This window comes from Lynx rufus, unplaced genomic scaffold (genome assembly GCF_022079265.1).
Source record: "Lynx rufus isolate CCGP_SWC_20201006 ecotype Redwood Valley unplaced genomic scaffold, mLynRuf1.p SCAF_12, whole genome shotgun sequence".
NCBI classification, from domain to species: Eukaryota; Metazoa; Chordata; class Mammalia; order Carnivora; family Felidae; genus Lynx; species Lynx rufus.
This window is the reverse complement of record NW_025814826.1, coordinates 35,949,971-35,974,297: the sequence shown is the minus strand read 5'-3', so window position 1 is coordinate 35,974,297 and position 24,327 is coordinate 35,949,971. Positions and strand designations below refer to the sequence as shown.

Below are 24,327 nucleotides of genomic sequence, written 5' to 3'. Positions count from 1 at the left end.
CCTGCGAGGGAAAAAAAAGGGAAAGGCATAGCTGTCACAGATGATGTGATTAGTCTTCCAAGAAAAAGACACTTCTTCCTCTGAACAATGGATGAGGGATCTAAGGAAAGGTGAAGATGTTAATTCATTTGGAAGCAGATTAAAAGAAAATTGAGGGACTTTATTAGTCAATTAGATAGAAAGGTAACTGCAGAGCAAAAAAGATAAACAGGCATAGGGTTTGTTATTTTGAGTACATGCTTCTGGTAATCAGTAACTGCAAAACATGACAGAAATGGTTCAAAAATGGTACCATTTTGCCTTAAAAGGAACACAGCAAATAAAATGATCAATTTCAACATACGATTAGTTCCCACACTTAACAACATAAAGTTGTATGACACTTAAAATACAATGCACTGCTATATATATTCTTTAATCCGGTATTACAATAACGTTGTATGAGTAGGGGGGTACTAGTCTCATCTTACGGATGAGGAAATTTTGCCTCAAAAGTGTTAAAAGTCTACAATCATATTTTGTTATGACAATATAGGTCTAGATCAGTATAAGTAACTGTCAATATGTGGAGTTAAGAGTGTTAAAATATAGTCTTACTCAAAAAAGAAGTTGCTAATCACTTACTATGTACCAGGAGCTGTGCTAGACACTGGGGATATAAAGATGAGTAAGACAGGATTCCTTCTTTCAAGGAGCTCATAGTCTAGTGAGGAGACAAACCTGTAAACAAATAAATACCTTTCAGTGTTACAGTTACTAAAATAGATGCAAAATGTAAAGTAGAACATCTGGGGCACACAAGAAAAAGTGGATAATCCAAACTATTAGAATCAGGAGACAGTTCACAGAGAAGGTATCTTTGAATGAACTGTGTCTTCCTTTGAATGAACTGTTTCTTGAAGTATAATTCTCCAAGAGAAAATTACAGAAATTATGGTGCATTCAGAGAACTATTAGAATGGCTGGAGAATGGAAGGTAGGGATAGTGTCAAGTGATAAGGTTAACAGGCAAACTGAGTAATCTAAACTGCACAGGATCCTATGGAATAGTTTACATGGTATTCAAAATATACCAAACGTAGTAGTTTAAAGTTTATCATAAAGGTAACTGATAAGACACCAAAGGGTTTCAATAACAAGAATCACATTTGAGGGGAATAACTCTGGCAGCAGCAGGGTTAGATCTAAAATATTGAGTTTATCTGAATCAGAGCACTGGGAGTGGTGGTGGGCGGGGTGGGAGGAGGGGGGGGACTCAGGCTATATATAAGATCTTTAACCAGATGGTTATGGGATAGCTGAGGGTTACAAAGGATTCTGAACTACCAAAGACAAAGTTCCAGTGAATACTTAGCCTAGTTTTGAAGACAATATTAACACATAGTAAACACTTCAGTAACAAGATAGGATGGTACATAATCAGATGCCAGAGATGTTTCATCTAATGAATGTGGAACTTGGAAGGTTAGAAAGCCTGTATTCAGGCACAGCTATTATATCAACTGCACAAAATCTAAAACTCACTGGAAGTGGCAAAGATATAGATGAAAAAAACAGCTTCCCTGCCCCTAAAATATCCAAGATTTAGCAACTCTAAAGCAGAAATAAGTATTTCATAAAAGCGTAAGCTACAAAATAGAAGATTTAATTTTAAATAATACAAGAATGTTACTTCTACATAAGGATCATTCATAAAAAGATATTATTGGTCATTTCAATGAATTTATAAAATGGGAGAGAGTAAATAAGAAGGTGACTCATACTCATTTTCCAGGACCATCCAGTGTTTAGTTCTGCTCCCTGGGAAACCTCCTGCTTCGGGACACACTGGGGTGGGTATTTGGTAACCTTAGTAAACAGTATAATGGTTCTGTGTAGGCAGCTTTTTTGATGTACCTCAAAGAGATTGTTCTTACAGAATCCTGTTACAATAAAGCACAATCCCATTAAATTTTATATTTCTGTATGACCTAAATAATTAGAAAGGAAAAATCAACTTCACAGGGACAACTCATTAGTGGGCTTCAATGCCACTGGGACTACATGTTGGGCAAAGGGTAGAGGAAGGAGCAAAAAGCTTTCTTGATACCCAGTGCCTTTTAGCCCTCAGAATTGTTTAGTTTCACTAAACTCCAAATAACTACCCCTGTGGTCTCGTAAGGATCCAAAGGCATTTAAAGGCATTTCCAAGTTCCTATTCAGGCCCACAGTTCTTCCCCATACTACACCATCATCCCCACTCCTGTCTCAACATCTATGCCAACAACACCTTGGCCTTGTATCCCACAAGTCGATCTCATTCCACTGACCAGCAGGGCTGACCCCATAGCTGTACCACTGCATGCTCCCTCTACAATCTGTCCACTTAACAATCTGCCTCCAGTCCCTCCAGCTCCCCTTCTTCCCACCAGTGCCTAGTGGCAATATTATGATAGGGAAAAGACAGGATAAAATAGGCAGAGAAGGAAAGATGGGGACCTGACATCCCTGGGTGGGGAAAAACACATTTTTTGGAACAATGCTGGTAATGTCGGACTACAGCAAACCCCCTCAGGTGTAAGGTCCTTCTTAAGAATATAACAGACACCACCTACTCCCCCTCAGGTTTTCCTCAGAAATTTGACAAAAGACCTGACTAAAAATAAGTGGATCATAAAACCTATGACCAACAAGGAACGGTATGGCCACAGACCACCCCTCATACAATGCAATCGAGCCAATCAGGAATGGACAACCTAGCACCTAGAGTTATCCAGCCAATAAAGGTAAAACCTGAGAAGGAACAAAGGGGAAGGAAGGCGGGGGGGGGGACACGGGGAGGCAACTAGAATCTTAGAGAGCTTTCCTTCTGATCTTACACTCTAATAAAATTTTGCCTGCTTCTCATTTTGTGTCCACCTCTTCATTCATCAAAGCAGTGAGACAATGAACTCGGCTATTGAGGTAAAAAAAAAAAAATCCTGCAATAGTATCATCACTATTTTATGTTTTCATAGCACTTCACAGTTTCAAACTTTCACAAACATTTCTATTTGGGATGGAAGCTGGCTGATTTTTTTTTTTTTTTAAGCTTATTTATTTATTTTGAGAGAGAGAGAGAGTGCGCACACCACAGAGGGGCGGGGGGGGGGGGGGGTGCGGAGAAAATCCAAAGCAGGCTCCATGCTGTCAGCACAGAGCCCAACATAGGGCTCAAACTTATGAACCATGGGATCATGACCTGAGCCAAAAGCAGGAGTCCACACAAAGAGACAAAGAATCGCTTAACTAATTGAGCCACCCAGTTGCCCCATGAAAGCTAGCTGATTTCTTAATAAGTTTACTTGTCCACACAGACCTATCACTCACTAATCCTCTTTAATGCAAAACAACACACTCCTGATAATTTACAAGTGCCACTGAGTAAAAAAGAATTAACACTTTTAAACTGTGTCATTCCAGTGACTTTAAAAACACTTGGCAGTATCTGCCAAAGGACAAATAAAGATGGGCATCTACATGTACTTTTTAATTTCTGACTATAGTTTGGGGTTTATTTTAATCTAAAAATGACTATCTAATCACAGGCTCTAATAAACTCATCTTTCCTCCATCCTTCTGTACTTTCAATTTCAAAGTTCCTTTTAGTGCACTGTATTATGGAACTTTACAGGAGCACAAGAAGTTTTTTGTTGTTTTTAATGAGAAAAATGTATTTATGTTCAAAATGTCAAAATTCCTCAATCAGTATCTCCAGCTCATTATTTGATATCTCCACTCAATTTCAGATTTTCAACCAGAGGAGGCAAATACATTAATTTTCCCCAAACTTTTTGGTTCTGTTTTCATTTTTCCTCCCATTTTTACCTCTACTTTTCCACCAACACAAATCTAGTCCTCTTTTCTTGGCTTTATTCCCCCTAGATATATCTCACATCTCACCTTTCATAAATTCATTCTCTCCCTATTTTATTATCTCATTTTCTTGTGTACAGTGAATTTATATTCAACTGTACCTTTTAAGTGTTATTTCTCTCAATTACACAGAAAATCTGCTTTACAATAAACTTCTCAAAATGCTCTCATTAATATTTTCTGCTGCCACTTCAAGCTAATAAAAAACAAAATAAAAATCTTACATTGAAATGTACTATACACATAATTTTAATTTTCTAAGCACTAAACCTTGATCTATCTGTAGATTCTCTTATCGCCAAATTTAACCATTTCCAAACTATGTGAATTCCTTGCTCTCAAAATTACTCTGTGACCAATCTAAAGTCATGGTTATATAGTTAATACAAACTTCTTTCCCTTCTTCAGATCAACAAACATTCATAGTTAACAATGTGAATGTTATGAGGTAGTCAGAAGCCTTGCTGAATTTAACCTATGTCTCCTCAGGTTATCATGGCACACACCCTTACTAACAGCTGCCCATTAATTTCCTGCAATTTACTTCCTCATTGCTCTTCATATAAAATTCACTCTATTTACAGAAATTCAGGTCCAATAGCTAGTTAAACTATTTGACTCAATTGTCTTTCTCATTCTAATTAAGTTCCTTCTGGATTCTGGTTAATTCAAATTCCATCCTTGCCTTCAAATCAGCCTTGTATATCACAGGTAGCAAGCCTCCAGTCAAAGTACAACCATGATCACAGTAACTTAATCTGAGAAATAATTACAAGATAGTTACCTATCCAAGGCAAAACTAACCACCCATCCTTTCAAACAAAATGTGTTTCATATAAAGTTCCAGCCAGCAAAATGTACAGGGTCTTCTTGTCTATATGGAATGCAAATTCCTTCCAAAAAAGGTAATAAATAATTAAAAAGAGAATTTAAACAGTAAACTAGAGGTTAAATTAGCAGTAGCTATGACACACCACAGCAAAGCCCAGTCCAGAGGATCAAATATCAAAGATATTTCTATCCTGAGCTGATAAAAGTACCATTTTGCTCTTTTCAAAGTCACAGGTTAACAAATTTTTTAAAAAGTACCTTTACTACAAACTTAATATAAAACTCTAAATAACTAGTAATGTTTGAAGTTACAAGAAACACAAATCCAGTCCTGTCAACAACTAAACCGTCACTTATAGAAGGCTTTCAGTGTGCCTGGTGGTCCAATTATTTCTAATAAGGTGAAGAAGGGGTACATAGGGGGAGACTGAAAATAAGAAACTATCATTTACCAAAGTCTAGTTTGAATTTGGATTTGAATTTCTACTCTCACATTTACTAAGAGGCAGTGAAACAGTGGTTAAGAGTGTAAATTCTGCAACCAGACTGCCTAGATTCAAATCTTAGCTCCACTTGACTACTATGTTCAACTTTTGGCAAGCTCCTTTACCTCATAATGCCTCAGTTTTTACGTCTATAAAATGAAGAAGGTAACAATACCTACCTTGAGTTAACGAGTTAACATTGACAAAGCACTAAGAAAAATACCCAGCACACAATAAATGCTTAATAAATAAACTGACAAGACCTTGGACAAGTAATTTAACCTAAGTAGCAAATGGCCTAGGTGAGATCCATGTAAGTATTTTGTGAATTACAAAGTGCTGTATAAATGCCAAATTATTAAAAATATAACATATGAGAGGGAGGACTGGGTGGCTCAGTCAGTTAAACGTCCAACTCTTGGTTTTGGCTCAGGTCATGATCTCAACAGTTCATGAGCTGGAGCAGCCCCACATCAGACTCTGTGCTGACAGTACAGAGCCTGCTTGGGATTCTCTCCCTCTTCATCTCTCTCTGCCCCTCTCCCACTCGCTCTCTCTCTCTGTCTCTCAAAAATAAACTTTAAAAAAGCAATATTAAATATGAGAAACAGTAAAAAAAAAAAGACATTTACAGAAAAATATATATAGTCCTACTATATTTACTGCAATTTATCAGTTAATTTTTCTGAACACTGAGATTACCCTTTTCAAACTTAATACTATAGCCTTTTGAGACCCTTACCCCACCTACTTTAAATAACTTCTGACAGAGATTCTTATAAAATTATACTACATGCAATCCTGTCCAAGTTCTGTCTTTAAAAATGAAGTATACCCTCCTACTTTCCAAAGTGATTAAGTGCTTAACACCACTTTCACTTCCTAGGATAGGGCTTCCCCCCACTTCGCATTCATAACCAACTCTCCTTTAGCATGAGCATGGGGCTCATGTTTTATTAAAACAAACAAAAAGCAAACCAGATGAAACAAGTGCAATAAGAAGAAGAAAAAAAAAAGAATGGCAATAAAAAAGGAGGGAAAAAAAAACCCTGTCTTCTCAAAAGAATAGCCACCCTTCCTTCTCACCTCCTACTCACTTCTCTACCCTTGCAATTTGGTTGCTGCCTCAGCAGTCTACTGAAATATCTCCCCTCATCTTCCATGTCCAAACTGTGGCTACCTCTACCTATTCCTTCCAGGACCTCTCTGTATCATCAGATAATGGTTCATTCAATAAACACTGACTGGGCCTCCATGTTCTCCCCACAAAATCCTGAGCTAAGCCTCTCATTTAATATTTCCAGCATAAGAAAAGCAACTTACCATGAGGCAAAAAGGAGCTATCTATCAATAAATGTTAGGCATTTCTTTTAACAATTTTTGTGAATTAAGTCATTCAGCATATGTGTGTGTGTGTATATATATACACACACACACACACACACACACACACACACACACACACACACACACACCAGATGTGTCTTCAGGTAATGTGTTAAACAGTAGTGTGTTAAATCATCTAAGATAAGCTCTTTGCCCTCAATGAGTTTATAATTTAGCAGTGGAAAGAGACACAGAAATCAGCAGCTTTAAGCTCATTGCAGAGTATTACAGAAGTACTAAAGAGGAGCACCTAAATTAGATTTGGTGAGAAGAGATGTCAGGAAAAGCTTCTAAGAAATGGTTAACAGTAAGATAGGTAAAAAGAGAAAACTGTATACTGCACAATATGAATGTCAGCAGGCACTTAGCAAGAATAATTTTAACAGAGTGGTAGGACCAGAAGCTAATGGCTTAAGAAACCATTGTTTAGATGTTTGTGAAGGAAAAGACATATACAGGCTTAAAAGGGTGTATTCATAGGTTTGTTTTTCAAGATGGAAGAGACTTGAATATATTTTCAGACAGGAAGAAGCTGAAGTCATAAAAGAAATGATGAGTACTAGACAAGATCTCTGAGAAGGCAGGGTTAGTTGAGATTTAACACAGAGGTATAGACATAGCTCACACTGAGGCTAGACAGAGAAAAGAACAGGTGAGAAGGCCAACCCATTTCCTCAATGAAGTAGGCACTTCTTGAGACACTGGGAATACAAGGCATTCTCTGTTTGAAAAGGGATGCAGCTAGGTAAGGAATTTGAGACAGAGCAGAGACTTAGGCCCAGGGGAGCAGTAGCACCAATCCCCACAGACATGTGAATTTTTTTCCAACTCGTTTTTAACAGTTCATTCTTAGAAGCGATGACACTGATTGTTAGAGTCGTTTAGAGTTTAGGTTCCAAAAGAGAAAAGGGCATATACTCTAGCTACTATCAAACTACTTCTGGTTATTCAAATGTATCATGTATATACATACTCTTGCCACCTTTATTTATTAAAATTCAGCTAGAGAAAACAAGATAATTGGTAGTCTCAAGAAAAGCTCTTTACCCAAACCTCACTAATGACAAATATTTTTCTTTTTTAAAAATTTTTAATGCTAATTTATTTTTGAGAGAGAGAGAGAGAACACAAGTAGGGGAGGGGCAGAGAGAGGGAGGCATAGAATCAGAAGCAGGCTCCAGGCTCTGAGCCTGGCTTGGGGCTCGAACTCACGAACCGTGAGATCATGACCTTAGCTGAAATCAGATGCTCAATCGCCTGAGCCACCCAGGTACCCCTAATGACAAATATTTCTAATTCACTACTTGTCTCCCGTACCCTGGCTGCATGTCAGAATCATCTGGGGGACTGACTATGCACACTGGGGGCTCAAGGTAATTCTCACAGAAACATTTGGGTACTCTCAAACCCTCATCTACTTAATTTCTAACCATTCTTCGTGATTTGGTTCAAGTGTCATACCTCCAATTTTGGACTAGTTAGCTGCTTTGTGTTTCATAGCACTGGAACCATGTTTATTTCTTTATCTCCCCTATTACACAGTAAATTTTTTTGTTACAACTTATCTTTATAATTCCAGCCTGTGGCCTAGTGCTCAGCCCTTACCGAACACTCAATAAATTCATGTTAAATAAAAATTCACAATTAATAAAACATTAACCCTGTAGAATCGGCTAGTGTGGGTAGGTAAAAAAAAAAAAAAAGTACTCATATAGCACAGAACTAAAACTTTAAAATATTATAAAGAAAATCCTATAAGATCCTATAAACCTCTATATCCTCTCCCATCTTTGCCCTGGTAATCCATGTTTGCCTTACCAATGTGATTTCATTGCCACAGTCCACAATAACAGCTCAATACAAAAATACCCAATACAAAAGTAAAACATGTTAACTAAAATGCTCATTTGATTTATTAAATACTCCAACATCCAAAAGTATATAAATTTTAATGAAAGTTCATTAAACTTGAAAACTTCAAGCCCTAACTATTCAAAATAATTCACAAGTTATATGCTAATCCCCAAATTACACATCGATTGGACTCTAAAAGTCTGGGAGAAAGATAGCTGCTTAGAACACAGCACAAATTTTCCCACAGAAATGTTATAAATGGTGGTAAGATACCAAAACCAAGCCACAAAAGCCTACTGGACCCATAACAGCTGAACCACTTGCACTGTATAAGGAAACCTATTGTTCCACACAGATGTTTCTGAGCTTCCACAAATACTTATTTGTGTGTATGTATACTCATTGTTCCTGCAAAAATCAAAGCAAAATTCCAAAATAAATTTCTGACATAGAGAAAAAGTACCGAGAGCATTTTGCATGGTGCCTGACACATAGTAAATGCTCAAAAAGTTATAGCTATTTTTATCCAGAATTCTTGATTTCTACTTTGTGTGTTTCTCGAAATAGCTTTATTTTTCTCACTGCATCTGCGACTGTAAATTCCAAGAGTACAGGACAAATTCTCACCATCTTACCTACTCTGCCTACCACAAAGCCTGGCACACAGAGTGCTTAATACTTATTTGCCAATGAAAGATAATCAGTATCAACCGAATCTCAAAAACAATTAAATAAACCCAGACTTAAAACCAAATGGTCTCATTTAGTTTTTAGGTGCTCTTTTAAATGAAACACCATACTTCTCAAATTGACTTTTTCCCTTTTAAAATTATCATCAAAATGAAAGAAAAAGTGTAAAAGTTCCCATAGAAAATATTCCTTCAAGAGTCACTAGCTCAGAAAACACTGCTCTAGGCAACAGTCTCACTAAATGGCACAGTGGGACAGGACATCTAAATTTCTCTGGGCCCTGGAAATCCTATTAAAAGAGCACAGGACATTCTGAGATTTTCTAGCTCACAATTGCTTGTAAAACACTGCATATTTCATGAGAACATAAGAGTAGCAATCATCCATAATCTTCCCACCAACCCAACCCACAACTGTTTTCAAAGTATTATTTTCCTCCAATACACTTTTTTTTTTACAAAGTTGCAATCCTAGTGTACAAGTCATTTTGTTTTCTACTCCCCACCCCCATTTACAGTAAGAACTGCCTATTACAAACTTGACTGAGCTGTGACAAACAGCAGAGAAAGCTAACTTACGCTTACAGTTGTAAAAACATAACTTTGGCAACAATTTTCTTGAAGGCCACAAGATGGTGATATTGCTCCATAAAATGCATCTTTAAAAATATATATAATTGAATACATTATACAAACTTCCCCAAAAATGAAATTAACAGTTTATTCTGCTGGAAGCAAGGGATATCAAAAATGCTTGTACTTCATTTACTACAAAACATTAGTGAGGACAAAAACATGAAATTTAGCAGAAATTATTCTAATTAAGCCAAGCAATGATGGCCCTTAAAAACAAAACAAAAACAGGATTTTGGCACTGTTATTCTATCTTTTATCACACTAACTTCCCTTCTCTCCTTGCTCCATTGCCTTCCTCCTCCTCAGGTCATCATAAAAAAGTGAAACACATTTTTACTTTATTTTTCAGTTATTCTTAATGTAGAGAGATGATTCCTATTTTTGTTTTAAAAGAACTGACACTAATATTTATTTACATCAACAAAGGAAAACTACACCAAAATAATATCAATAATGAGAATGAGATAGCTTCTTTTCTAATTATAATTTCTCAATTTCTCATAATATACAGTATTGTTTACAATGGCAAAACACCAAAACTTTTCAAGCAAAAAATTTTTGTATTTGATAATTTTTTCCCATCTTAATGAATATCAGTAGAAAACAAATTTCCCACTCGTGTGCTGGATTACATTAATTAAGAAAATAAAATTTAAGTAACAAAGAGCATCTTAAAACTTGAGTTCCAAACTTACATCATCAACTTACAGGAATAAAAAGAGCTGAGTAAATACTTCCTAAGTGTAAGTCTAAGATGATACAGTGTAACTACCTGGGACGATGTGCACTTACATGGGGTGTCTAAGTGACACAGAAACACAGCCAGTTTTAAACCTGGGATCTGAATCAGGTCTCTGACTTCAAAACCAGTAAGAATAACAGTGACCATTTATTGGACTCCTATTATTTGTCAGTCACATAACAAAACAAACAAACAAAAAAAAAAAACCAAAAAACTATCTCTAATGTTTTCAATTATCCTTCAGAGTCATTAATTATTCCTACTGACAAATGAAGAAAATTAGGCTTTAAGAATTTATTGCCCAGGGCCATAAGACTAGTGAAAGTCAGGATTTTGAACTCTGATCTCTTGGGCTCAAAATCAACATTCTTTTTACTACGTTTCACTACAAAAACAGAATATAAAAAAACAAAATGCCGGGGCACCTGGGTAGCTCAGCTGGCTAAGCATCCAACTCTTGATTTCGGCACAAGTCATGATCTCACAGTGATCTGCACTGACAGTGAGGCCTGCTTGGGATTCTGTCTCCTTCTCTCGCTGCTCCTCCCCAGCTTGATCCCTGTATCTTTCTCAAAATAAATAAACTAAAGAAAAAAAGAATGTTGGGGTGCCTGGGTGGCTCAATTGGTTAAGCATCCAACTTCGGCTCAAGTCATGATCTCACAGTTTGTGAAATGGAGTCCTGCATCTGGCTCTGTGTTGACAGCTCAGAGCCTGGATAAAGCCGGCTTCAGATTCTGTGTCTCCCTCTCTCTCTGTTCCCCCTGCCCCCACCATCTCCCTCTCTCTCTCTCAAAAATAAAACCTTAAAAAAAAAAAAAAAATGCTGAGCTAAACCCATGCCTTAAACTGAGCATTTTGTTATATCAACCTGACAGTACTATTTTCTTATTTTATCACTTAAAGATTAAGCAACTTCAAGTAGGTGGTTTCTGGGGCTTTTAAGCTAGTCATTAAAAAATGCTTTTCCTAAAAACTGAAAAAGAACAAGTAATCTAAAAAAGATAACGTGTAAAGCGTAAACATGCTAACAATGAAAGAGGTAAACTGTGGAATCACAGTTAATAAATCACTTCCATGTATTCTGGGAAAAACATCCAGGGCAACATAACATTCCTACTTTTGCAAGGATCAAACTTAATGTAATTATATTATGTACAATCTCATATTTCAAAATGCCAAAAAGATTTCCAGAAATAATTGGTTGGTTGTTTCAAAGCACTGTATTTTAATAGTATAATACTTGATTTCCAGACTTTTTTCCTTTGAATCCAAAATTTTTTAACGTTTGATATTCTTCAAATATCCAGTATCTGCTACATCTCATGAAAGTTTAGAGCTAAAGCTGAGAGGTGATTAACAGACTTACTCAGGGACACAAAGCTTCTTAATGGCAGTCCCAACCCAGGCCTGCTGATGAGGTTAGTGCTCTTCTGCATTGCACTGATAAGATATCATGACCCAAAGTTAAGTTCACACCAAAACGGTTCCTGATCCTTCTTAATAAATTAAAGATGCTAATTTACTAGGATTTAAGTAGCCATGGAAATGTGCTAATGCTTCAATTCCAAAGTGCCAATTTCCAGTGTAAGAAGAGCACACTGAGGTAATGTAATATAAAGAACTACTTATAGAGTAGGACACACCTAAGGTCAAACTTCAACTCTATTTGTATATAATTAACCCCTCTGAGTCTCAGTTTTCTCATCTGTAAAATGAGGATACTAACATGGTTTTAAGAAGGAAAAAGGAAGTATTAATTAACATCAACTCTAGGAAACTAGAACTGTTTCTAGAATCTGGAATACAGAGGATGTGCAATGAGTATTTATTTCCTAACCCTATTCCTTCACCACCACCACTCTGGTCATATTCTCAAGATTCTGAGGCAGAGAAACTCCAATACTGTTCTACCATACTTCCACAACAGTAGAGGATAAGAGGTAAGAAAGGCATTTCAGTCACATGGCCATGCTGCAAAATGATACACAGCAAAACCCCCTGAATCTGCAGTAAAGATCAAAATTACATTTAACCACTCAAGAGAAATAATGGTAAATTTTTGTTATAAATACACAATTTCAGGATTTCTAAAGCTACTCAAGTAACTGACACACAATGTTAATTTACTATTACTCTTCCTAAGTATTTTAAAGCAGGCTGCTAAGTATAAACTTCCATCAGATATTCTCACTCTTAGAGAAAAATATCAGAATCTAAAATACACAGAAACTTTCCAAAATGAGAAAATCAACTAAACAGCTAAAACTTTACTCTTAGAATAATGTAAGTCTTCTCATGTTTAAAATACAGTAGAAATACAGGGACACAGTCCTTTATCCACAAATCCAAAACCCAGAAAACTATAAAATCATAAAGCTACTTCATAACTCATTTGGTGTCAAAAACTAAACTGACTTGGACTCATTTAATAGCAAAATCTGACTGGATGTGTGGTCATCCATTATTTTATCCATACTTAAACACTGCTGAAGAAAGTAGAGGCTACTGCCCTATATTTCACTGGGGTTTTACCTAACATAGTGTATGGAGTCCATTACCATTCTAAATTAAATATAAATTCTGAAACCTATCTGTCATCAACAAGGTATTATGAACCCATCCTATTTACTTGTTTCTAAGTGCCAGTTTTAAGTCACACAAGAAAACTATGAATTAGGTATTATTACTACTACTTTACATATGAATACCTAGTTTACATATGATAATATGAGGGCTTAATCCAAGGTTAATTTGACCAAGATCACTTAGCCAATAACAACCGCAAGTTAAGCATCTGACTCTTCTTGATTTCAGCTCAGGTCCTGGATCCCAGGGTCGGTTATGGAATCGAGCCCTTTGTCAGCTCTACACTGGAGGTTCTGTTTCCCTCTCTGTCCCTTCACCACAAGCTCTCTCACAAAATAAATAAAATAAAAAAAAAAAAGAAGAGGGGAGGCACCTGGGTGGCTCAGTTGGTTAAGCATAGGACTCAAGATCTCGGTTCAGGTCATAATCTCACAGTTCTTGAGTTCAAGTCCCTCATCAAGCTCTGCGCTGATGGCACAGAGCCTGCTTGGCATTCTGTCTCTCCTTCTCTGCCCCTCACCTGCTTGTGCCCTCTCTCAAAATAAATAAACTTAAAAAAAAAAAAAAGAATTTGGAAAACTCAAATCTAAGTTTGTCTTACTTTAAGGCCTAACCAATTAAATAGCTAACACTTTAAAGGAAAATTAAATCACACAAAAGTTTAAACAAGTTATAATTGCCAAAACTTTTAACTTAGAACAATGAAATTCTGGAGTATAATGTACATTTTCCATCCTGGGTATTCACATGTAAATATTGACAATATTATTTCACAGCTCATAGGACAAGAAATGAGTTTATTGTTGTTTTTCTCTCCAAAGCACTGGCCACAAAGTCAGTGAAATCAAACACAAAAACAGTATGTTCCTCAAACAAATGCCAACTAATCCTTTCCACTCAAATTTAGAAAGAATCATGGGTCTGGCATGTTTGTTTTTTTTTTTTTTTTACCACAAAATGCACTAACACAATAAAAATATGGTTAATATAAACATAGGTTAAGTTTTTCCAGGAATAGCCCAAACTTAAAGATCTGCTCTTCCATTATCAGATATGGTCACAGGACTGAGGAAGGTTTAAGTGACATAGACCCAGGCTGTCTCAAACCACTGCCTTAAACAAAAGTTAGAGAAAATAAGCATCAACTTTTTTTTCTTGACGATTTAAAATTAAATCTTTTCTCACAACATTTTTCCCAAGTCAACACCCTTAAGCTAAGCAATGGCTTTCCCCACAAGAGACAGATTATAGATTATGGTCTTCATCCAACCTACTTTCTACACAAATGACCAAATTCTAAAGTAGGCATACTTCAATCTCTCTATTTTGAGTTATTTTCGCTAAATGAAAAGCAATCAGACTATCTGAAAATTACAATATCTAATTTAACTGTTTCCATAGGCATTTTTATAGAAATATCTCTAAGTTTATTTATTTTGAGAGGGAGGGAGTGAGGGGAAGGGGGAGAGGGGGAGGGGGGGGAGGGAGGGAGAGAGAGAGAGAGAGAGAGAGAGAGAGAATGCACAAGCACGTGAGAGGCAGAGAGAAGGAGAGACAGAATGCCAAGCAGGCTCTGCACCATCAGCATAGAGCCCAGTGCAGGACTTGAACTCAAGAACCATGAGATCATGACCTGAGCTGAAATCAAGAGTCAGACTCTTAACTGACTGAATTACCCAGGCATCCCAAGAAGAAATACCTTTACTCAAAAGAGTATCTTCTTTTGTAGAAGCATGGGGAAGTTTTTTTGAACAAGGAAGCCTAATGGATGCTTCTTGCATAGGTACTTCTCCTGCCTACTACTTACATAATCACCCTGTATCAGGTTTCTATAGTTTGTTTGGATCAAGTCATTGGCAATTATCTTAAGCCTCTTTAAACATCTGAAAGGTTCAGATGGTAAGCTCTCTGTTTACATTATACATGTGTTTACTGAACACTGTAGCTTTAAAAACAGTCTCTGAGAACCCTAGAACCCCCAAATTACTGACTCAGTCTCTACCAGCAGTTCTCAAACTAATATGTATAAAATCATCTGAGACATTTGTTAATAATGAAGATTCTTGAACTCCACTGTCAAGGACCATACCATAGTTCTCAAAAAGTATTCAGACATCTTGTTTAACAAATACCCCAGATGACTCTGATGAAGGGGCTGCGCACCGATAAACACTGTTCTATACTGTAATTCATCTATTGATGGTATTAACAATTTCTTGCTCCCAAACTGTGCAGCCAAACCATCACCACTGAGAAACTGCCAGCCATGTTGAGTCAGTGTCCTTCTCAGATTCATTCTTAACCTTTTAGCAACTTATTTTTTTAAGTTAAAAGGTAAGATCAGACATACTGCTCTGCTCATGCCAAAACTAATCCTAAACTATCTTTGAGTTGAAATGAGTGGTTCACAGAAAAGTGGATTGTTTGAATTTTGCTTATTAGTAATTGTGAAGAGCAATAAAAACGACTTAAGAGCTGCTTATGTCTCAGGGACCAGCCTTCAGCTTTACAAACATTATCTCAATTAATCCTTACAAAAATCCAGTAACAGAAATATTCACTACATTTTACAGAAGAAACTGAAGCAACAATGCTATTAAAAAGCATTGACAGAAGTCAGTTACACCTGACTTTAAAGCTACAGTTCTTAACACACATGCCAAAATGCCTTTAATTCTTAAACTTTAGAAGTGCCATGATCTAGTTTATTACTTTGGTAAAGTATGTCCTACTTTATACAGAGCAAGTTCATTTAACTAATTCTCCTTCCCACACTAAGCACAAAAAATAGTACAACTTGGCAAGCTGGGGTTAACATATGACTGGAGTATCCTACTTCAAGTCAGGACTCAACAGTTTGCTTCCACCCACCCTATTTAATCATAATTATGGGTATACTAAACAGCTATCAAAAGAACTTTTTTCATTAGTTAAATAAAAAAGCTATCACACCTACAATTCTGTTAATGCTAGTACATTTCTGAACTACCCTGAAGAGTCATAGAGAAACACCTTAAGGTAATTCTATCTGTTCCCTTCTTTGTGCTCTACCCTTTCCTATTTATATAAATTGTTTCTCAGTACATTCAGTTACCAAACTCCTCCCCACAACAGCCAACATAATATTTTCAGAAATTTGCAGAGATTTATTTACACTAGGATGCAGGAGTTCATTTCTCAGTATACATGAAATGCTTCAAATCTACCTAAATTCTTTAAATGAAATACATTGATTCATTATTCCATCCAGAAACTATACTGTAATAATAATGTAACATTCATCTTCTTCATCCCACTGTTAGCCATAACGTTATACAGTAGATAACGTGAACTATAAAAAAAAGAAAATACCACTGAGACTAAGATAAACTGATAAAGCAATGAAGATAAAGTGAGGAAAAACCCAGCTAAGCACTCAGAGTCTACTTGTTCCTAGAAAGGATAAAGCATTACTTTCTGTCTTACCATTCCTGAATGAGAGAAAAGTCCCATCCCAGTCTCTATAAGTGTATACTCTCCACTGTAACAACTCCTCTCCAAGGAAGAGTGGCTTATCCTAACCTTTCCCCAAGACACTGCAAACAGAAAATAGTATTTGTGAGGCACCAGGTTGCTCAAGGTTTGTCAAGGCCAGAGTGACTCACCAAGGAGCTCTGCTACCGTTAAGCCTCACATCTAATCACAAGGGCTAAGAGGAGGGCTCTCTGCCCACCATAGCCCACTCTGCACAGTGTGCTGACTGGGACATTTGTCTCATCCAATTTGGGAGACTTGGGTAAATCACTGCTTCGGAGCAGCCTGGGCTCTGGGTTCTGCACTTTTTTAGACACCACTGCCCTCAAGTAGAGCAAGTCAATTCTGCCCCATTATGGGTGAAACCCCAGAGTTCCAAAATTTTCTTTTCTACCCAAGGATATTGCCAGCTATTTCCATTTGTATAATAAGCCAAATATGCTATTGTTTTTGCATTTCAGACTCCATTTTCCCACTGACAGGCCTAGTACTGAAAGTAGTAGGCAGCCTAAGTCTCAGTTTCATAAACAGTTTTCCAGAAGCCCCATTTTGGTGTAATAACAGCTGTCTGGTACAATCCTGGGATTCACATACTTGTCTCATCTCTTTCCCTTGAATCTGGGCTGGACCCGTGAACTGCTTTAATCAACAGAGGTGGCAGAAATGATGCTATGCTCATCTCAAGCCTATGCCTTAAGAAGGCCTGGTTGCTTCTTCTTTTGCACTTGTTGTGAGTCCTAAGCCACCATGTAAGGCCAGCAAAACTGCTGCAAAGGCCTTGGGGGTGGGGGGGGGGGGCGGGTTGACACTATGAGAAACAAGGAGAGTAAGAGAAAAAAAGAGAGAAGACCAGCTCCCAGCTGAACTGCCAGCTGAATGCAGCCTTTAGAGTAGCCATCAGCAAAACTCAAAATCCTCAAGTAAGTCCAGTGCAGGATAGTAAAACGGTAAGCAAATAAGACAGTTGTTCTGGGGCACCTGGGTGGCTCAGTCCATTGAGCATCCGATTTCAGGTCAGGTCATGATCTCGCGGTTTGTGAGTTTGGGCCCCGCGTTCGGGCTCTGTGCTGACAGCTCAGAGCCTAGAGCCTGCTTTGGATTCTGTGTCTCCCTCTCTCTCTGCCCCTCTCCTGCTCATGCTCTGTCTCTGTCTCAAAAATAAATAAAACATTAAAAAAAAAAAATTAAAAAAAAAAGGTGGTTGTTTTAAGTCACTTAGTTTTAGGATTGTCACACAGCAATAAATGACCAAAACGATGTTTACCTGGTTCCTTGTGTTTTTTTTAATTTTTTTTTTTTTTTACTGTTTATTTATTTTTGAGAGACAGCATGAGTGGGAGAGGGGCAGAGAGAGAGAGAAAGAGAGAGAGAGAGAGAGAGACCCAGAATATGAAGCAGGCTCCAGGCTCTGAGCTGTCAGCACAGAGCCCGACGTGGGGCTCGAACTTATGAGCCGTGAGATCATGACCTGAGCCAAAGTCAGACACTCAACTGACTGAGCCACCCAGGAGCCCCTGGTTCCTTGTGTTTTTACCTAATTTGTTCAAAACTCAGAGAAAAGGAGAGAGATGAAATTAATTATAGTCCCAAACATCCACACAACCGCGTAAGATAAAGTCTTATGCCCTTCTTAATGTTAGTGAGTCTACTAAACTCTGAGTTCCAAGAGTACAGCCTTCATGTTTTTCCTCTCAGCACTGTACCCCAGCACCCAGCACAATACCTGGCATGTAATAGTTACATAATAGGCTGTATTATGAATAAACAATAGGTTTAGGGAATGTCAAGACAAATGTTAGTTTTCCTTCTAACTTAGGAATTATCTGGCATATGGTTTCACATAATATATTCCAAAAGTTGCTTAATCATGTGAATCTGAAGTGTATACAAGAGCTTTAATGGCAAATCTTTTTTTAATGATAAAGCTTTTTATGTAATAGTAAAAATCACGAAACATCATGACACTTTTGGAAATCACGTCTTGATTTATATGCTCCAAAAATACAAATTTTCAGAAACTGGGCTTTTATAAAGGAAGAACAAACTTCATCTGTAAAAACAGCTGAATTAAAATCAAATTTTCAGGGGCGCCTGGGTGGCTCAGCTGGCTAAGCATGTGACTTCAGCGCAGGTCATGGTCTGCAGTTCATGATCTTGTGGTTCATGTGTTCAAGCCCCACATCAGGTAAGCTCAAGCCCCGCTTCAGGTGAGCCCTGCTTCTCTCTCTCTGCCAGTCTTGGGATTTTCTCTCTCTCTGCCCCTCACTCATTTGTGCCCTCTCTCAAAAAAAAAAAAAAAAAAAAAACAAGAAAAGAAAGAAAGAGAAAAAATCAAATTTTCAGAAAGAAATTAATATTTATATTTCACCAATGTACTTTTTCAGAAAAAAAAATCAACTTTAGCTCTTTTCTTGACAGGTTAACTATTTTGTGATGAATACTTACAAATTTCAAAATTACCCAACAACAGCCACTGCTATGAGTTTACCATTTTAACACAAAGGAAGTAGACAAGTTCACATGTACACAGTACAAAAGTTTAACACAGATTCCAAACAGATAAATTCTAACTCCTCACATATAGCCTTCAGCTAAATTTTCATTGTAGATGAAGAGTTAGTGCAAAAAAAAAAAAAGAAAAGAAAAAAAAATTGCTGACCTAGGAACAAAAATATGAGTTTTAGCTCTAGTTCTAATTTTAGCTACCTACAAGTCATACACTTGAAAAAATGTTTTAACTTCTTTGAGCATCAATGTATTCATCTAAAAAGCAATAATTATCTCCTGACACATCTACTGCTCAGCTGTCATGAGAATCAAATGATAGTCTATATAGCCATTATGGAAAAATGTCAAATGCTATACAAATGTAAGATATGATACTCTTCTTAATGCCAGCAGAGAAGAAAAATCATCTATGTACGTGCTTTTGCTAGACATTTTTCCTTCATTAAGTATTAGCAACTACTTCCTTCAACACCACTAAAAAGGCCACTTTATTTTTTCCACTACTTGTTATTACATCATATTTTTATAGAAATGGTAAAAAAGACCCCAGTCTTTCTAATAATTATGGAATCAAAGTTTCTAGAGCTATGCAAGACACTAAATAATAACTTGTTCAGGTTCCCTTCCAGGAAGATAATCTTATAGGTGGAGAAAAGTCAATTATTTACTAATCAAATTATGCTTTAACCATACTAGGAAGAGTTAGCAACTTAAAAAATGAAAAAATGCACTGACTAGGACCCCACACTTCTTGTAAAGTTTCTATTTTCACTTGATAAGGCTTCATGAATGAAGTAAAATGAGTATTCTTAAGTAAGGCATACCTGAATACAGAAGATAGAATAAAGATAAAAATTCTTAAGGTTTCTTATTTCATTTACCTTCCCCTATCCACAAACCCAAACTGAGATACAAAGGAAATTAAAAAGTAAATGACTGGTCTGATATTGCTATCTGCTGCTCTCCATACACCCCATTCATTCTGTCTCACTAGCTCTCCTGAACATGGAAAACAAGAAGGGTACAGACAGTTCAATGAAAATCAAAGACCCGAGAATCACAGAAGGTTAAAAACCAGAGGGAACCTCCAGGATCATTTAGTCTTACTGATGAGGTCACTTAAAGGCAGTAACTATATGCAACTAATGCTAAATCATACATCTAACAAGAAAGAAAACCATCAGTGTCAATCAGCTGCTGATTCCACTTTATACTAACTGAAACACTTAGGGCAAATCATTTAACCCCTTGGGTTAATTTGTCGTTATATAATAGCAAATAACACAGCATAGTCAAAATTCTTTGTACGCCATAAACCACAACACAAATGTAAAGAGATATATACATAAGTGTATATGAGGTAAGTCTCTATAGTAAGGGTTATCAGTAAATGAAAGAATTTGAAGATTCAATGGTTTTAAAAGCCACAGTTAATTCTGAGAGTTGCTCCTAGCCCAACCCATTGACCCACATGTTCCATGGATAAGCTTCAGGTGAGTTCAGGTTCATGGACTTCTCTAAAATTACATTCACGGGGGGGGGGGGGGGGGGGGGGGCGCCTGGGTGGCGCAGTTGGTTAAGCGTCCGACTTCAGCCAGGTCACGATCTCGCGGTCTGTGAGTTCGAGCCCCGCGTCGGGCTCTGGGCTGATGGCTCAGAGCCTGGAGCCTGTTTCCGATTCTGTGTCTCCCTCTCTCTCTGCCCCTCGCCCGTTCATGCTCTGTCTCCCTCTGTCCCAAAAATAAATAAACGTTGAAAAAAAATTAAAAAAAAAAATTACATTCACAGGGGCACCTGAGTGGCTCAGTCGGTTAAGCGTCCGACTTCGGCTCAGGTCATGATCTCGCGGTCTGTGGGTTCGAGCCCTGCGTCGGGCTCTGTGCTGACAGCTCGGAGCCTGGAGCCTGTTTCAGATTCTGTGTCTCCCTCTTTCTCTGACCCTCCCCTGTTCATGTTCTCTCTCTCTGTGTCTCAAAAATAAATAAATGTTAAAAATATAAATAAATAATTTAAAATAAATAAATAATTTAAAATAAATAAATAAAATTACATTCACAAAGCACAGGTGCATATGGAAGTTTTCCAGGCCAGATTTTTTTAGTTTAACTAAGGATTAGTAATTATCAAAAGGTTGAGAACTGCTGTAAAGTAACATACGTTTGCCAAAGATAAAGCTTCCAAAGATGTTGCTCAAAATGGTATTTTCCCAACCTAGATCAGAATCTTAGTTATTTTTACTTTCTTCATTTCTCTCTCATCATCAAATTCTGTCCATTCAACTTCCTTCCTCCTTTCCATTACTATTATGACAGCCATAGTTCATACCCCTATTATTTATGACCACAGCAATCGAGGTCTTTCTCCCTCCAGATATCTACCTCAATTCACACTACACATTGCTGCCAAATTCATCCTCTAAAAACAAAAGTTTAATCATTTCATTCGCAACTCAAAAATCATCTGTTAAACCCCCAATGCCTACTAAATCCAAGGTCATTAGCCTTGCATTAAAAGCAATCATAAACTGGTTCAAACTTTTACTTCAATTTTTATCACCCTTTACATTAGCACAAATACTTTATGTTCCATCCAAATAGAATTACTTGCCTCTCCGCAAATATATGAACTCTGTGCTCTTTTCTCTCAGTCCTTCTCTCTGCTTGGATTACCTTTCTCAGCTTATCAAAAGTCATAATCATCCTTCAAAACAAAGACTTCAGAAGCCTGAAGGCTCTATGAATTAACACCTCTCACCCCACCTTGCTAAATATAATGTGAGCTTTACCCCCTCCCAATCTGAATTACATATGAAATTTAGCTATGTATTAAAAGACACATGGAGCATTTGTGTATAGTCCTACCTGCCTAACTAGTCTGTGAAGGCAGAAACTGCTATAATTCGAACCTTTACATTCCCCCTAATACCTCACACAGTCATGCAGTAGATGCAAGGAAGTAAAAGAAATTTCAGCCTTCATGGGGTAAACAGCAAAAATTACTATCTCTTTGCAGGCAGAGAACTTACTTGCGACATCCTTTATCACATCAGGCTTCCAAAAAACATAACCTTTTTTAAGTCCTGGTGTTGGATATCTTATAAACAGTTTTGCATTTTACGGAAAGGACTACTTGAAAACATTAATAAGCTACATATCAAGTAACTATTCCACATAGTTTACACTTCTCAATTTGAGTAGCTCCCAACACTTGCTCACTAAGGTTTCACTTAAAAAATATATTAACTATTTACGAAAAGTGATCATTTCCAATCACAGCTACGTACCTACTTAATGGCTAAAACAAGTCACAAATAAAGAATGCCTTTGTTTTTTAAAAGGTGCATTTTGCTTGTATAATACAGAGACTTAGACAGGTAAAGTGGATTTATACATCAGGATGAATTCTTGCAGAAATCCGCAAACATTGCACACCAGGCACTTCAGGTAAAAAACCTGGTAAAAAAACAGGTAAAAAACCAAAGGGGGATAAAGATAACTTTGTACATTATTCTTTTCCACTATTACCAATAGCTTTTTAAAGCAGAAACTCAAATCTTCTTGCACATTAGCCTACACAAAAAGATAAAAACTTGCCAAGCAGAAAAAGAAAGCCATATCAAGCCCCTGGAAAATATTTTAACCTGGAAAGTAAAAATGTCAAAATAATAGATACTTGTCTTTGGTAAGGAAGGTTTCATATAATTATGGAAGCATTGGACGCTCAACTCCAAACGATGAAGAGAAGACTGATCATTTAAGGGCTGTAAAAGCAATGGGCAAACTACAAAATTAAAAAAAAAAAAAATTAAAGATGAAAGACGGTCCAAGTCACAGATAAGGACTACTAAAAACTGCAAGGTCACTGGGATCTACCGGGTCACAAAGGTGGAGGTGGGGGTTGTGTTGTGGGGGGGGGGGGGGGGTTACTGCAGAGTCAGTGAAGAACCCGGAGTGATTTAAAAAAAAAAAAAAAAAAACTAAACAAAACACGTCATTAAAAGACGTTCGAAGCCTGGGAGTCCTTGGTTTGGGACGGCAGAATTGCGGTGAAAGTCAGGGCACGGGCAATAAGTCCATACACTGGTGTTTTTCGGAGAGGTGTTAAGCAAAGGAAAAGAAGGTAGAACGCTGAGAAGGCTAAGGAAGCTTGAGAAGCGCGGCTGCAGAGTCACGGAAACACTTCGCTCCAGTATCATTAGCTCGGGCCTGTGCCAAGGCCAACTCGGGGCAAGACCCGTGACCCCACCCCAGAAAACTCCCGGCCCCTGGGCTGGAGAAGGCAGCCAGGGCGGCGCGGACCGTCCCCGACGGCCCCTCAGAGGGTCCCGCCCCGGGGCTGCCAGTGCCGGGCTACCGGCACGCCGAGAAGGCTCTGGGCCCGCGCCCCCGCCCTGCCCGCACCCCCAGTCCCCTGCCGAAGCGTCCTTACCCGGCGCGAAGCTGTCGGCTCCCGGCGGTCGGGCGGCCAAAGCAGCGGCGCCTCCTCCAGCGGCGGGCGCCCTCACCCTTCCGCACCCAAGATCGCCATCTCGCAGCAGGCGCGGCGGCGGCGGCGGCAACAGCCACCCAGGCGTCGGCCCCGGCAGCCCAGGCCGCCTGCAGCCACTGGGAACCCGCTCGCCGTGCTCGCCGACACCCGACCCTCCCCCCACCCCCACCCCGGCCACGCGCCACCCCCAGCAGACCCCACACCTCCCTCCTCAAGAGCGCGCCGCGTGCTCGCGTCGCCGGCGCCGCGCCGCGAGCGCGCGCCTCCCCGCCGGCCCCGCACAGCGCGCTGCGCCGCGGCCGCCTAAAACCTCCAACTCCGGACGCGGAATCCGGCTTCCCGCGAGCATGCGCAGCGAGGGCGCCCTGATGATGCTTTTGGAAAACTCCGCTCCTCCGGGTCTTTGGAGCGGTCGAGAAGAGGTAGAGGGCCAGCCAATGGGAGAGGGGGGCGGGGCCCGAACCTGTGGAAGGGGCGGGGCTGCCGCTGAGATTTGGGAAGAGCCTGTTCTAAACTAAAGGTAGGTGCTGCTGACCTGACTTTCCGGTTCAGGGCAGAACCCGTGAATGACCTCAAGTTAAGTCCTCGGGACACTGGCGTTCTTTTGTTGAATGCTTTACAGCAATTATACTCCTTGACCTCAGTATCTGACTTAGAACCCATTGCAAGAGTAAATATTGCATTTAACAGATTAGATGATCATACTGGAAGA

At 38.5% G+C, this 24,327-nt stretch overlaps 1 protein-coding gene across 5 annotated transcripts in view; it reads right to left on the bottom strand.

The window, feature by feature from the left end:
- The window catches only part of WWP1 (WW domain containing E3 ubiquitin protein ligase 1), a 129,713-nt gene extending 105,953 nt beyond the window's left edge, over nt 1–23,760 (bottom strand). For 2 of the 5 annotated variants that reach the window (XM_047074100.1, XM_047074097.1), the window contains exons 1-2: nt 23,556–23,760; nt 625–720 (exon numbers count right to left, since the gene is read on the bottom strand). The gene's annotated coding sequence lies outside the window, so the exon portion shown is untranslated. Of the gene's footprint in view, nt 1–624; nt 721–1,763; nt 1,925–20,598; nt 20,648–23,555 lie in introns of those variants that run through there. The other 3 variants (XM_047074099.1, XM_047074098.1, XM_047074101.1) reach the window with 3 other exon arrangements.
- Between the last annotated feature and the right edge of the window lie 567 nt (nt 23,761–24,327).